We start from the raw sequence: 13,827 nt of genomic DNA on the forward strand, positions 1-13,827 counted from the left end.
CATTTGCATATTTTTAGTTACATTCAACTTTGTACATATTTATATACATGCATGTTTTAAATTAAATTTAACTTTTAGTTTTATATGTACTTATGTATGTATATCTTAACTCTACATTTATAGATATCTAGATCTTTGCATATATATATATATATATATATATATATATATAGCATCTAGTACTGATGGAGCACCTACATCCTCAGGGGAGGCTAGTGTTCATGGAGGGGGTCCTAGTGGTGAGTCAAGCACAACACATAGATAGACATCATCTACTGAGAAAAGACAACATTTATTTATAGATACTGTTGCTAGATTATCACGTGCTCTCGAGTATCTTGATTCTATATTGTTAGCCTCTAGCACTCTCCCTAATAGGAAGAAGGTTGTTTCTATTAGAGATGATTTGTGCCAGATGATTGGCATGATCTCTGGGTACAACCCATTTGATGATATTAGTATTGAGACATTTTACTCTTCCCTTTCTCACAGTGTCACTGGCATTATGAAGTATTCACAGATTGGTGCTGAGGTCTCCACCACTATGGTGAAGACCATGTTTCCCTTTTATACAAATAAGCCTAGGGTTAGAGGTTATTTAGTGATAAAGTGTATAGATCTACTCGTCGCTCCATTTATGTATCCTCGGTGGTTAGCTGCGCATCACAAGTGGCCACAGAAGGATGAGTTCCCCCTTTCTTTCTGCAAAAAATTATTTGTAGAATTTCATTTACATCAGGATGTCAAGTATACAAATTTTCTAGGTCATGTTGGATAGGACTGAGGCTAACTGTCAAAGAGATTTAGACCTACGAACACCCCTGCACCCATTAATAAATGGGCAATTGTGGGTCCAAACCTTTTGGTCATGCTGAGAGGTCCACAGATGACTTCTACAGGTTTGAGTGTTCCTGATGATACAGTCAAGACTCAGATATATTCTAGCATTGACACAGTTGTCACACAGTTACAAGAGATATCTTCAGATAGATGTGATAGATACATGTTACGATCTTATGGTCCTGTTTTGACCAGTGCATCCTCTAGCATAGGAGCTGATGATCTATATGAGATGGCAGATCAAACCATTGCCACTAGAGGTTTCAGTCATATCAAAAATGGATGCATTGTGTCATATGGCATCTTATTTAGTAGTTGATCTACTTAGAGCATATTAGGCATTGTCAATGATGACAGGGATTCCTCTTCATGACATTGGTGGACACATCAGCTATATTTTGTCACACATAGTAGGATCACAGCCCTCACAGGGATGGGAGGATATCCCTGCACATTCGAAAACACTTGCTCCTACAAAGGGCCATACAGATCCTATCCCCACACCTACTTGGGATCCTGTAGCACCTGCTCTTGCTCCTGCATAGCCTGGCCTTAGAGCACTTTGATTCCATGATTCAAATATCACTCTATCACTACATGACTCAGATATCAGTCAGATTGGCAGAGCATTACATGATGCTATGGTAAATATTGTAAACTTATATATGTTTATATTCATTTGTTCCTATAAAATTTACACATACATATTCTTGAGTGATTCAATTTAACTTGTGTACATGTACATGTGTGTTCTATAGGGTCTTAGTGATAGTCTATTACCTTTTGAAGATCTTTAGACCCCGACAGATCCTTTACAACATGAGTCACAGGTATGTTATGTATTTTTTATTATATATTTTATTATATATGTTGTGTGTGTGTGTGTGTGTGTGTGTGTGTGTGTGTGTGTGTGTGTGTGTGTGTGTGTGTGTGTGTGTGTGTGTGTGTGTGTGTGTGTGTGTGTGTGTGTGTGTGTGTGTGTGTTATCATATATGTCTTATGTTATGTATTTTTTATTATAAATTTATTTCATTTGATGTGCAGGGCGCAGATCTAGATCATAGAGCCTTTTGGGGTTAAAGATTAGGAGGGGGGTGTGATTGATGTTAGTTTACACATACATGTCTATTTCATTGATGTGGCTAGGATATATATATATATATATATATATATATATATATATATATATATATATATATATATATATATATATATATATATATATATATTTCATTTCAGATACTTTTATATGGATATATGTATGTTATTTCAGATACTTTTATATGGATGTACATATTATTTCAAATACATTTGATGCATGCATGTGGTATTTTAGAGATATTTGACGTTGTATTTTGGAGACATTTTATATGGCATTTTGGATACATTTTACCCATGTATGTATACATTATTTCATAGATGTGTTATTTTACATAGATGTACATATTATGTTCATGTGTTAAATACATGCATTAAATTTATTGATTAAATACATATCCAAGATAAATGATCCAATGTATACAAATTTATAAAGAAAATATTCTGTCAATGTTAAATGTGAAAGTATATTTAGCTATATAGACATTGCTGAACTAAAGCTCCACAATAAGTACATAGGTAAACTAGAGCTCAACAAACAATGTATTGTTAGGATCCTCTCTAGTTTTTATTATCTCTAGAAGTGTTTCATGTTCTTCAATAGACAGTTTCCACTTTTGATTTCCATGACGTCCTCTTCTTTGTATTGCTTCAAATTGTAACTTTGTTGCTATAACATGGTTACTCTAATGTAAAACTTTTTCTCTAGGCTTGTATTCAATAAATTCAATGCCACTAAATTCAATGCCACTATTAGTTACCCTTGTTTGTTGATAATATGTTCCTTAAATAACAACTGATCCAATTGGATATGATTGTCCATCAACATCTAAAGTTCCTTCTAGCAACTTCTGTTTTGCTTTTGTGCATCTTAAAAGATAATAGTCCATATTTTTCGCATTATCTGGTAAGGCTTGAACTGCAAAAATATCTCCTGCATGTATATAAAAATATAGATAAATATAAATTAATTTTTAAATGAATATGCATGTATATTAATTTATATATATGTACTATAATATATGCACACAAACCTACCATAACTAAATTAGAAATGTGCTCATAATCAGCTAAATATACAAGATCATGAATGTCAATGTCAATGTCAGCATCTTCAAAAGGAGGCTTTCTAACTATCTCCTTCAAATTCCAATGTGAAACACATCCATTCACAATATTTTCACATGCGCTCACTCAATTTTCGTTAATGCAGTCATCACAAAAACATGTTTTGTCTCTTACTTTAATTACTGGAGGTTTATGGTTTCCTGTAGTCATCACTTGATGCAAACTTCTAATACCAAGGATCGTTTGTCAATTGTAAGGATTAGATCAATCTATATCTATTACAAATACATTAAAAATAATTGTCAAGTTTCAAAATATTAATATCTAATATAAAACTAAAAAATTTGAAAAATACATTTAAAAATAAATATAACTTAGAACTCACATTTCACTTCCCAAAAGTAATGCTTATTTTATTCAGTATCTTGAGTAACAAAATGAACATTGGATCATTCAACAATTTGATTTGCACTCTCTATCCTATTTCCTATATGTAAATACAATATGCATATTTTATATATATATATACATGCTACTAGTATTAAACATGCACATTAAATGCATATATTTATCTGCAAGTTCATGTTGTCGAAGCACACGCTTTATACATGCTCCTGCTCCATCATGCTCCCCTTTTTCGTGTCCACTTTCAAAGAAATTTCATAAAAAACTAACATTGGTTCTAGCATGTTGCATTGCTAACCAATTAAATGCTTTTGTAGATTTGAATTGTCCTATGAACATGAAACATGATAAGTATCTCCACAATCTTCACACTGATTTTTGATGCATTGCACTTTGAACTCATCCGAATCTTCTAATTTATCACATAATATGGACTTCACAAATTGTGTTGTACTACTAGGGATGACCAAATTAGGATCAAGTACTACCATAACTTTTTTATATGATTATAAGTGTAGACCAAATTCAACATGATTTCAACAAGTTTCACGCATCTTATTTATCTATACAAAGGAAGGACACAAACTGTCAAACATTCTCTGACATATTTTGACATTTGAAAATTATTGCTTTAATGTTTGAAATAATTCACTTTGAGTTATATCTATGAAATGTTTTCTATGTTCAATTTTGGCCCCTGTCTCTTGATCTTTAATTTTTATAGTATCATGCCTATTGGAAGAAACCTGAGAATGTGTGGTCCAAAATTTCATAACTTTTCTTTTCACATCTTCAAAAATCTGTCTTTTCGAGGAACTCTACAAATATTCACCTAGTTATTCTCAATGTTATCATCTAGCATATTTCTCCTCTTGATGTATCTTTGAATAGTTCTTCTAGATATATGTAGTGCATCAAAAATTGCATGCACCTATTTTCTATGTGTCAATTTTTTACTAGATATAGTAGTCATCAATGCTTTACTTGCATTACTCAAATCACCTCCTCGAGTTGTGTTGTCAATTTTGTTATAAGAATTTTGCAAGTTTTCAACCATTGTTTTATTAATATTATGTGCATGGCTTTTCTTGTTATCAACACCCAACAACTTTAAAATAGGTCTCGTATCTTTTCTCCTAAATAACTTGACAAATAATTGTGCCTGTCCAAATATACTTTTATTTTTGAAATATTCATCCGACATGTTCTGACAATGCTTTCTAATAGTGTTATCATTTATTTGATCTTTAGATGGAATTTGGTTAAAAGGTAGTTCCTCATTCAAATCCTTCAAATTTGTTATTCCTTCTAATTTGTTTCTATTAGTAGAACTGTCAATTTCTTCCTCTTCATTACTTTCATTCTCTTCATGAATCTCATCCTATTCAGGAATTTTAGTAGGTTGGTTTTGGTTATGTTTAGTATGACCTCTCATTTTGTCATCTCTTTTCCTATCATATTTCCTTGATGTTTTCCTTTCACTGCCCATTGAATACTTTTATCTATAGAATTTTTTATTAAAAATTAGATTTTGAATACTAAATACCAGCTAATGCTTCAATTTAGAATACATAAAAATAAAAATAAGTAGACAGGAAAAAAAATCTTACAAATATTCAATCCTTTGTGATTTTGAGGATTCCTGTGAAATAATTACTGAAAATGACTTCAAAAATTGTCACCTTCTGAAAATGCTCTTCTATTTTTTGCTATTTTCTATATTTATTAAAATAAAGAAAAAAAAAATGTTGTTTGTTACATGAAATGGTTTGAAACTAACTTATTTTATACTTGAAACCGTCAAACTAACTACTTGCAGTTAGTTGGGGCCACAGGAGTTCTGGCCAGAACTACCTATGTGGCATCCTAGGTGGCAACCACACAAGCAAAAATAAGAACTTCTACAAACTTCTCACTTTGAAGGCCAATTTGACCTACTAAATTGAAGTTTAAAAAAAAAAAAAAAAATACAGTTTTGTAGGTCTTAGAGTCAAGATTATGATCATATAATTATTATTATTATTTTGATTATGGATAATATGTTATAATTTGAAAATATTACAAGTAGGTATTTTAAGATTCAAGAAGTTGTCTATTCAAAAATGAGAAAAAAATAGTAAATCATGTTCAAAAATTATTATTTTTTAATGTTGCACTAGAGGAGAGAGTCTTCTTCAAGAATATGTAATTGTTTAGATAAATATGAAGATTTGATAGAAAAAGTTTGATGGGAGAAAAAAATTGTCAATTTTTTATAACTTTGACTTTGACCAGTTATAACTTCAAAAATATTAGCTGAATTTCAATTTTTCTTTTTTGTGCACTAGGTATACATTTCTACTCTAACATATTCAAAAATCAGACCAAAATATGAAAATTTGAATATATTTGTTTGACGGGAAAAAAAACTCTATATTTTTAGCATTTTAAAAAAAATTCAAAAATAGATAAAATTTTCGCTCAATTTTTTAAAAAAAATTTATAGACATAAACTTCATCTAATTTTGCACATATCATTAATTTACATCATCTTCAAATTCTAAGCACAAATGCCACTTTTATGTTGTTAAAGTTGAATACTTTAAATTCTAAGACCACTTCTCCTTTATAAAAGGTGACACAGGTTTTTGCTTTTACCCCTTGTATATATTAGATGATGAAAATATTTGCCTCAAAAAATGGGGAAGATTATTGACCATATTGATCGCAAGGTGGAAATTTTAAAAGGTTTACATGGCCTTATGCATTGAAAAGGTTATGTAACACTAGACATGTCAAAGATGTAATGTTGTGGCATTAAAAAAAGGGAAAATGACATCCTAAATATTTTTTAAAATAGCCTAGGCATGGGCTATACATGGCATTCATGAGGATTGGCAATGCATACAGTAAGTTAGATATGCTTTGAAAGGAGCTCACAAGATGTCAACTTCGTATGGCAGATTTGAAAGAGTTCTTAATATTACTTTCGGTTGTGGGCATTTTTTTTGTTTGGAAAACATGTTCTTGAAAAATGTTTGGTAGCTCTGCGAAAATGAAAGAGAATGTTTCATTGCTCTATGAAAATGGAATATAGAAAGGTTTTCTTTGCTCTGTGAGGATGAAATGTTGAATGGTAAAGTAGGGAACATTTTGATAAATTACTTCTGCTATTTTTTGTATGGATACTCATTTTTTTGATCTCTCTATGCATGATAATGAATGGCTGAGGCAAAAACAAAGAAAAGAAGTCTTAATAGAGAATAGAGGTAAAGGGTTTCAATGAAAATAGAGAAATGGAGGCAAAACAAAAAGTGGTAAATATCCATTTGAAAGTATGCATAACAAGGTATGCCTGATCGATTTCATGTGAAATCACTCAAAATGTTTTTTTTTTTTAAACAAAGAGATAGGGAAATAAAGACTGGAATGATTCACAATTGGTTTGAATTTTTTCTCAAAAGCAAAGATTTTTCTTTTGAAGATATGAAGTTTTTTTTTTGTGTAAAATAAAAAGGGGTTTCATTTACGAACCCTAATAGAATTGTTTTCAAAAGAGGTTTCTAAAAATTTAAAGACCTATTGGTTCATTATTGCTATTTAAAAGACTTATGCTGGTTCGATGGTTTAATTGTTAAAAGTTTTTTTTGAACCGCATATATATCATGAGGGCATTTTTTTTTTAAAAGACCCTAACTAGTTCAGTTTTTTTTGAAATAGATTGTCTCAGTACGAATCTCATCTCTATTTAAAGAGATTGTTGTAAAAATTGTATATGCACGTGATTCAGTGAAAGAAAAAGAGACACAAACATTGAAGATCTTGTAAAAAGTTGTAATTTGAAAGTTTTATCATACATTTACCTATATGTATAGGTGTAATACATAAAGTTATCTATGTATGTAAAGTTGTAAATAAAAAACAAAAGATATATAGGATTGAATCCCCGAGCAGTTGTCGTTGCTGATTGCAAGGAGTTGAAGCTCAATAAAATTACAGGTTCATGGAGTGGTTATTTTCGCTATGACAAAACCATAAGGATTTTTGAGGGTTTTCCACTTAGCACAAATTCATGTCTCTATCTTCTATGAGTTGATATTTTCTTTCTATTATGTATGGTGAATGATTACTATTGTGAGTAAAAATTTGAATGCATTCAGTTTATGAATTGTTAAATGTGAAAATTTGTAACTAGTTTTGAATTAAAACTATAAGTTTTGATTCACTCCCCTCTCAGAACTTCAATACTTCCAAAATATGTGGTAAGGGAAGTTCTTTAATCTATGAAAATGGCAGATATGTGATTAAGTTTGGTAGTGGATGATCTGAAAAATGTCTTAAGGCATTGTGGATTGTAAGTTCTATTATGAATGGATATATTGGATTTACTAAAAGGGCCTGTTTGGTTGTAGGCATAGGAATGGAGAATTAGAATAGAAAAGTGGATTGGGGAATGAGAATGGAAAAGAACAATCCCATTCTTGTTTGGTTTGCCTGGTATTTGATTAGGAATATGTTACTCCCTTGTTTGTTTGTATAAAATTTGAGTTGGAATATAGTTAAGTGTATATTTTAATATATTTTATTATTTTAATATATATTATCTTTAGTTAATTATTTCAATTTATTGGAAAGAATTTTTATTTTTTAAAATTCTATTTTATTTAATAAAATCAATAATAAACTAATTTATTCCAACATTTTTTAAATAAAAGGATAAAAACATAAAAATGTTATACAAAATAATATACTCTTGAAATTAGTCTTGAAAATTGCTCATCATTTATATACAAAATCATAAAAGATTTATTCTCCATGATCATAATTAGGCTCTTTAAAACAAAATAGTCATTTCATTATAGTTAAGTATATATTTTAATATATTATTATATTGGGTTAATTATTTCAATTTATTGTAAAGAATTTTTTATTTTAATTCTATTTTATTTAATGAAATTAATAAGAAATTAATTTATTTCAGCTTTTTTTAAATGAATGGATATAAACGTAAAAAACATATACAAAATAAAATACTCGTGAAATTAGTAAAATTTGCTCATCATTTATATACAAAATCATAAAAGATTTAGTCTCCATGATCATAATTAAGTTCTTTACAACAAAATGGTCATTTCATTACTAAAATTAGAATCACCATCACAAAAAGTGTGTTTATAAAATCTAGAACAAAATTAAGTCTACGTTGAAACATGATTTTGACTTTTGCCATGGAACCAATCTCCCTAGTAGATATCTCCCGCACAATACACAACTTGCAATCCTTCCTTTCTTCTTTTCTAGATTTTAATGTGGTTGATGTAGATGAGCCATCTTTGACCCACTCAAAGAAATTGCAGCCATTGTTCCTTTGCATTCCAAAACTACATTAGGGCTTGCCACAATAATAAAATAAAAAATAAACATATAAAAGATAAGTAACAACCTTTCATTTATCTAGAAACCACAAAAATCTATGCCTAGGATTATTCTCTGTATGTGACATCTTCATTGCTACATGTCCAAGACCACCTTGACACATTGGAAAAGTTTTCAAATTCATCAACCCTATATAAATAATGAACAAATTTTATGATAAATTACTACAAAGAACACCCCCTAAAAAGAAGATGGCTTGATAAAGTTAATAAAGCCTTACGACGAAAACCATGCTACAATTGGCAGTAAGTACAACGGATATGAGTGTACATGTAGAAGGCATGAATGGGGTTTTTTTGTTGTTGGAATTTACCAAAAGTAAACAAATTTACTTGGGATCATACAAGTTGGCCATAACAAAAGACAACTACCAATATTTGCAATGTTCCTAAAGGTGAGGTGAATTATTAGATATCGCACCACTCTCTAATCATTATTTTACACATATATGTAATTAGGTTAGTTAACAGTAAACAATATCATCCTTATAGAAAATAGTATAATCTAGAAAAAATATCCATAAATGTTGTTCAATATTTTTTTATGAATTATATGGCTTCTTGTACAAGAAGTAGAAATATCAAATGTGTTAGTACCATTACACACATTATAAAGTTAGATGTCAAATTCTAGCATCAATATATGAGAATCATAGTCTACTAACTAAAATATTTTCTCTATATGATAGTACTTTAGTGTAATTTCTCATGAAGATTTACAAAAACCAAATCACAAATATAGACTAAAATTAAACAAAATTATAAGTTAGATGTTAATATGTAATTCTAGAATACAAGAATCAATGCATTTTGGCTTGAAATTGCATATAAAGTATAAGCAGTTTGATAGTTGTGGCTTCTTACTTAAATTATCTCTGTATTGGGCTAAGCGATCTAGTTGGATAAAGCTATATTTTCCTTTTATAAACTCTATAAGAAAATTCCTACTAGTCATCCATGTTGTGCAATTCCTAACTTTAAACATGTTGAAGTTGCACCCACAAACAAAAGTTGTAGAGCCACCTCATGGAAATTCATTAACGTCCTATTCCAGAAAGAACAAATGCACATCAAAGAATATTCCTGATCAAAACATGATTACTGCAATGTAACCCCTCCATGTTTATCAAATTTTGCTATTCCAATATTTCTACTTGGAGATGTAAAAAAATACTATCAAAGAAAGTATCTCGTGTGTTTTTTTTGAAAAGTGGATATAATTGATTTTCTGGCTTTACATGGATTGACATAAACAACAACCATTTGCATATCAAAAGCCATTTAAAAGAGTTATTATGTACATACAACATAGTGCATATAGTAGTGCATACAAAAGTTTATATTATGCACCCAAATTATATTTTTTGAGGCTTTCTTGGAGATTTTTTGATATCTTGCATGTTCATTATCATTTGAATCTTCTGTTCATTGGATGTACTTGTGAAGACCAAGGCTAATGTTGATATGAGAGCCACCACTACAAACCTTTGAAGTTCTTTGCACATTGATGATAGGAAACTATGAGTCAATTCTTGAGATCTTGCTATTTCATGGTGTTATTTTGAAGGATTTCAAGTATAAGGATTCATACAAGGAGACCTCCTTCCTTCATTTTAGAGGGGAGGCAATTTTATTATCAAAATTATTTGGAGCTTTCATGCAATTTCCTTGAGGACTTGGAGCATTCTTATGAGAAGATTAAAAATGTGTGTGAAAAATATGCAAACACACTTCTATGAATCCTTATACTTTAAATCCTTCAAAATAACACCATGAAATTGCAGGATCTCAAGAATCGACTCATAGCTTCCTATCATAAATGTGCAAAGACTTTCAAAGGTTTGTAGTGGTGGCTCTCATATGAACATTAGCCTTTGTCTTCACAAGTACATCCAATGAATGGAAGATTCAAATGATCATGAACATGCAAGATATCTCCAAGTCTCCAAAAGAGATTCAAAAAATGTCTATCACAATGGTAGCATAAGAAGTCATGATCTTCTCATAAGAATGCTCTAAGTCCTCAAGGAAATTACATGAAAGCTCCAAATAATGGTGATAATAAAATTTCCTCCTTTTAAAATGAAGGAAGGAGGTGTCCTTATATACCAAAGCCAAGAGGCATTCCCAAATTGGAGGGAAAATGAAAATTTAAAAAAAGGTGTGACCCACATAAGAGAATGTGCAATTAGCATTTAATTAAGAGATGTAGAGTGTAAAATTCCATAAAAATTATAAGATGAGGGGTGTTTTTATTTAATCTAAATGTAAAATAATCCCTTTTCTTATAAAATAAAGTGTGTGACATTTATTTAATTATTTCTTTTAAAATAATAATTGTTGCACATAAAATTAAGTGACAATGGGGTTTTATTTAATTAAAAGGGAGAAAATTTCTTTAATTAAATAATACAAAAATAAGATGATCCAACCATTTATTTAAAATTAATTAAATAAATTAAATCCAATTTAATCAATGAAATTGATGTAAAATAATAATGATTAATTAAATAATTCAAATAATTTAATTTGATCAAAGGAAATGGTGATGTAAATATCAATTCAAGCTTGAGATAAATTATGAAACCAAGGCACATAGTCAAGGTGACTATTTTAGGCTTCATACACATACAACAATGCATATTATGTACATACAAATTTCTACATTATATTATAAAAATGGATGGAATCAACTAACATATATATAGTTGTATGGTAGACGAGATTTGATTACTTACTATCATTTGACAATTCCTCCTTAACATTTTGGGGCAATGAAACATCTGTCCTTGTCATTGATAACTTCCAATCATCTATAGTTGGAGTTGCATCTCATATATGGGTATGTGCAGGATCATGGTGTGCCAAAAAGTGGCGATGTGAAAAAAAGAGTTTGAAGACACCTAAAAGCGCTTCAAAATCCGCTCTGAATTTTTTTTACCTATCCAGGAACCAAACCTGGAAGGTTAAGCCGAGCCATATCGGATATCCGATTTGATATCGGATATCCAATTTGATATCGGATATCCGATTTTAAATCCAATATCCGACTAATAATTAAAATCATATAATAGTATGATATATTATTTAATATTATTATTATTGATATAAAATAATAATAATAATATTAAATAATATATCATACTATTATATTATAATAATATTATTATTATAATAATTATTATACTATAATATAATAATATTATTATAATTATTATTATACTATAATATAATAATAATATTATTATAATAATTATTATACTATAATATAATAATAATATTATTATTATATTATAATAATATAATATAATATTTCATATATTATAATATATAGTAATGTAATATAATATATATATATATAATATAATATAATATAATAATAAAAAGTAATATCTTATAATATAATATATAATAAAAAAGTATAATATATTATAAATTATAATAATATAGTATAATAATAATATTTCATATTATAATATATAGTAAATTAATATAATAAATATAAAAAATAATATAAAAATATATAAAATGTAATATATATGTTATATTATATATATTATAATATCGAATATTCGATATAATATCGGATATCCGATACCTGTGCATGGATTAAATACAAAATCACAGACCCGCGACCCTTATTTTCACGTGAATTTGGGCCAGTCAAATCGGATATCAGATAATAAATCAGATATCAGATAGCAAATCGGATATCAGATATCAGGTATGTTCCCCCCCCCCCCGACTCATTTTTAACCTAAATTTAATAGATTTTAACAAGATTTTGTTTGTTTTAGTTGAATCTAGGGTTTTTTTGACAAAAATGGTTAAAATTTAGATTTTTTTTTAATATATATTACGTTTTGCAATTCAATAGGAATGGCTGATCAAAATGATGACACTGAGGCAAGGAATAATATTCCTCGCAACCCACCACCAAACGATCCAGTATCCCCACAAAACCATCCACCAAATGATCCTCTACCTTCTCAAAACCCTCCTCGAATCGAGGATTTGATAAATGAAAATCTCACTGAGTTGAGAGGTTTGCATAGAACATACAATAATGTACCTGCACTGGCTCCTATGTTATCCACGTTAAACACCATAGTGGATAACATTGAAACTCTTACAAACCAACAAAATGCCGCTCTTCGTTGGCATGATGAAATGCACTAGATGTTTGATGATGGTTTGGATTATGATGAGGTCGCAGCCCTCAACATAACCAAAGACGATTTGGCAAGCCTTTTTGCTAACCCAAAAATGGGTATACCAGTTGACCCAAAAAAAACCAAACTATCGATTAAATGGTGCACAAATGACGCCATACATGCAAATTTTTGGGACCGTTGGTGGATGGTCTTTGATATCCCTCCACATGGCAATTTAGACATACCATTTTATTTCCCTAAAAAATTATATGCAGAATTTTTGTTGAAACTTAAAGTGAACTATTGGAGCATGAAGCCCAACATGGGCTTAGGACTAGGAGCTCCTCAGGATAGACCCTCTTCCCAGTGGAAGAAACTTGGCACTTTTGTCCCCCCCCCTAATATCTCCCCCCCTCCTCGAGTGCAGCATCCAGATATTATGACAGAGGCTAGCTCTCAGACCATCAGAGCCATTCATAGGCTGAGTAGCCTAATGATATCTCAGGCTAGGTCAGTCTTGCCTCCTCGTGTTGATGATGTTGGTGCCAGTTCATCATCGGCTAGCTCATCACACATTTGTGTGCCTCACACTTGCATTCAATGCAAGAATATTTGCCTGGGTCCCATAGGTGATCTTCCTGAGTATCATTTTGTATTAGACAAGGATACACCAGACGCATGTGCAGAGGCTACAGACCCTAATGCGAGAGAGGAGGGGAATGTAGAGGCATGGACTCCTTCGGTGTCGGTACGTGTATACATTTTTTTGTTATGACATATGTGATTTAAAGTTAATTTTTATAATAGAGTAATTTTAATTTTTAAGTCATACTGACTTTTACATGTAT

This window comes from Cupressus sempervirens, chromosome 4, assembly GCF_028749045.1.
Source record: "Cupressus sempervirens isolate cs-2001-9-10 chromosome 4, ASM2874904v1, whole genome shotgun sequence".
In the NCBI taxonomy this organism is placed as follows: Eukaryota; Viridiplantae; Streptophyta; class Pinopsida; order Cupressales; family Cupressaceae; genus Cupressus; species Cupressus sempervirens.